The following is a 3218-nucleotide window of genomic DNA, read 5'->3' on the forward strand; positions in this document are numbered from 1 at the left end:
AAAAAGAACAAACAAAATCTAAACCCAGCAAAAGGAAGGAAATAATAAAGATTCGAGCAGAAATAAATAATATAGAAACTAAAAAACAAAAACAATAGAACAGATCAATGAAACCAGGAGCTGATTCTTTGAAAAGATCAACAAAATTGGTAAACCTCTAGCCAGAGTTATCAAAACACAAGAGAGAGACAGAGAGAGAGAGAGAGAGAGAGAAACCAAATAAACAAAATCACTAGCGAAAGAGGAGAAATAACAACCAACACCACAGAAATATAAACACCACAAATATACAAACAGAATATTTTTGAAAACCTATATGCTAATAAATTGGACAACCTAGAAGAAGTAGATAAATTCCTAGTAACATGTAACTTCCCAAAACTAAAGCAGGAATAAATAGAAAATCTGAAGAGACTAATGACCTGCAATGAAAATTAATGAGTAATCAAAAAATTCCCAAAAACAGAACGAGATGGCTTTACAGGAAAATTCTACCAAACATTTATTTTTTATTTTTTAAAGATTTTATTTATTCATTAGAGAGAGAGAGAGAGAAAGAGGCAGACACAGGCAGAGGGAGAAGCAGGCTCCATGCAGGGAGCCCGACATGGGACTCGATCCAAGGTCTCCAGGATCCCACTCTGCGCTGAAGGCAGCGCCAAACCACTGAGCCACTGGGGCTGCCCTCTACCAAACATTTAAAGAAGAGTTAATACCTATTCTTTTCCAACTATTCCCAAGAACAGAAGAGGAAGGAAAACTTCCAAATTCATTCTATGGGGCCAGTAGCACTTGATACCAAAACCAAATTAAGACATCACAAAAAAAGAGTGCTATAGGACATTACCTCTCATGGATATGGATGTAATAATACTCAAACAAAATATTAGCAAACTGAATCCAATAATAATTTTAAAAAGCCATACACTACAATCTAGTGGGATTTATTCCCAGGATGCAAAAGTAGTCGAATATTCACAAGACAATCAATGTGATACATCACACCCATAAGAGAAAGTATAAAAACCATATGATCATTTCAATAGATGCAGAAAAAGCATTCAACAAAGTTCAACATCAATTCATGCAAAGGAGGTCTAGGAGAACATACCTCAACATAATAAAAGCCTCATATAAAAACTCATGGACAAAATCACACTCAGTGCTAAAAAAAATGAGCACTTTTTCTCTAAGGATAGGAATAAGACAAGAATGTCCATTCTCACCACATTTACTCAACATAGCACTAGCACTAGAAGTCCTAGCCATAGCAATTAGAAAACACAAAGAAATAAAAGGCATCCAAATTAGTAAAGAAGTAAAACTCTATTTGCAGATGACATACTACATACAGAAAATCTTAAAGACACCACCCACCAAAAAAAAAACTACCCGATAAATGAATTCAGTATAGTTACAGTATACAAAATCAATGTACAGAAATCTGTTGCATTCATGTACACTAGTGATAAAGCAGCAAGAAAAAGAAATTAAGAAAACAATCCCATCTGCAACTGGAACAAAAACAGTAAAATATCTGCGAATAAACTTAAGAGGTGAAAGGCCTGAACTCTGCAAACTATAAAACATTGATGAAAGAAATTGAAGATGACACTAAGAACTGGAAGGATATTCCACATTCATGGGTTGAAAGAACAAATATTGTTGAAATGCATATACCACCCAAAGCAATCTGCAAATTTAATGCAATCCCTATCAAAATGAAACAGTAATTTTCACAAAACCAGAAGAAACAATCCGAAAATTGTTATAGAACCACAAAAGATCTCAAATACCTGAAGTAATCTTGACAAAGAGCAACAAAACTGGAGGTATCACAATTCTGGACTTCAAATTATACTACAAAGTATCAGTAATCAAAACAGTATGGTACTAGCACAAAAACAGACCTACAGATCAAAACAAAACTGGAGGTATCACAATTCTGGACTTCAAATTATACTACAAAGTAGTAGTAATCAAAACAGTATGGTACTAGCACAAAAACAGACCTACAGATCAAAACAAAACTGGAGGTATCACAATTCTGGACTTCAAATTATACTACAAAGTAGTAGTAATCAAAACAGTATGGTACTAGCACAAAAACAGACCTACAGATCAATGAAACAGAATAGAAAACCCAGAAATAAACCCACAATTATACAGCCAATTAATTTTGGACAAAGGAGGAATGAATATACAATGGGAAAAAGTTTCTCCAACAAATGGTGTTGGGAAAACCAGAGAGCTACATGCAAAACAATAAAACTGTATAACTTTATTTTAACATACAGAGAAGTAAATTCAAAATAGATTAAAGACCTAAATGTGAGACTTGAAACTATAAAAATCCTTGAAGAAAGCAGAGGCATTAATTTCTCTGACATCAGTTATAGCAGCATTTTTATAGATAGGTCTCCTGAGGCAAGGGAAATAAAAACAAAATTAAACTATTGGAACTACATCAAAATTAAAAGCTTCTGCACAGTTATAAACAATCAACAATACTACTAAATGGGAGAAGATATTTGCAAATGATAAATCTAATAAAGGGTTACTATCCAAAATATAAAAAGAACTGATACCATTCAACACCCAGAAAACAAATAATACAATTTAAAAATAGGCAGACGACATGAATGGACATTGATCCAAAGAAGACATACAGATGGCCAATAGACATATAAAAAAATGCTCAACATCTCTCATTATCAAGGAAATACAAATCAAAGCCACAATGAGATATCACCTGATCCCTGTAGAATGACTAAAATCCAAAGCACAAGAGAGGATGTGGAGAAAAAGAAACTGTCTTGAAACTGCAGCCACTCTGAAAAACAGTATAGAAGTTCCTCCAAAAGTTAAAAATAGAGCTACCTTATGATCCAGGAATCATGCTACTGGGCTTTTACCCTCAAAGAAAAAAAAAAGAAAGAAGAAAAGAAAGAAGAAAGAAAGAAAGAAAGAAAGAAAGAAAGAAAGAAAGAAAGAAAGAAAGAAAGAAAAGAAAAGAAAGAAAGAAAAAGAAAGAAAGAAAGAAGAAAGAAAGAAAGAAAGAAAGAAAGAAAGAAAGAAAGAAAGAAAGAAAGAAAGAAAGAAAGAAAGGAAGAAAAACATACTAATTCAAAGGGATATGCACCCCTATATTTACTCCATTATTTACAACAGCCAAACTATGGAAGCAGCCCAAGTATCCAAGTATCCAACAATAGATG

Source organism: Vulpes vulpes, unplaced genomic scaffold, assembly GCF_048418805.1.
Source record: "Vulpes vulpes isolate BD-2025 unplaced genomic scaffold, VulVul3 u000000899, whole genome shotgun sequence".
In the NCBI taxonomy this organism is placed as follows: Eukaryota; Metazoa; Chordata; class Mammalia; order Carnivora; family Canidae; genus Vulpes; species Vulpes vulpes.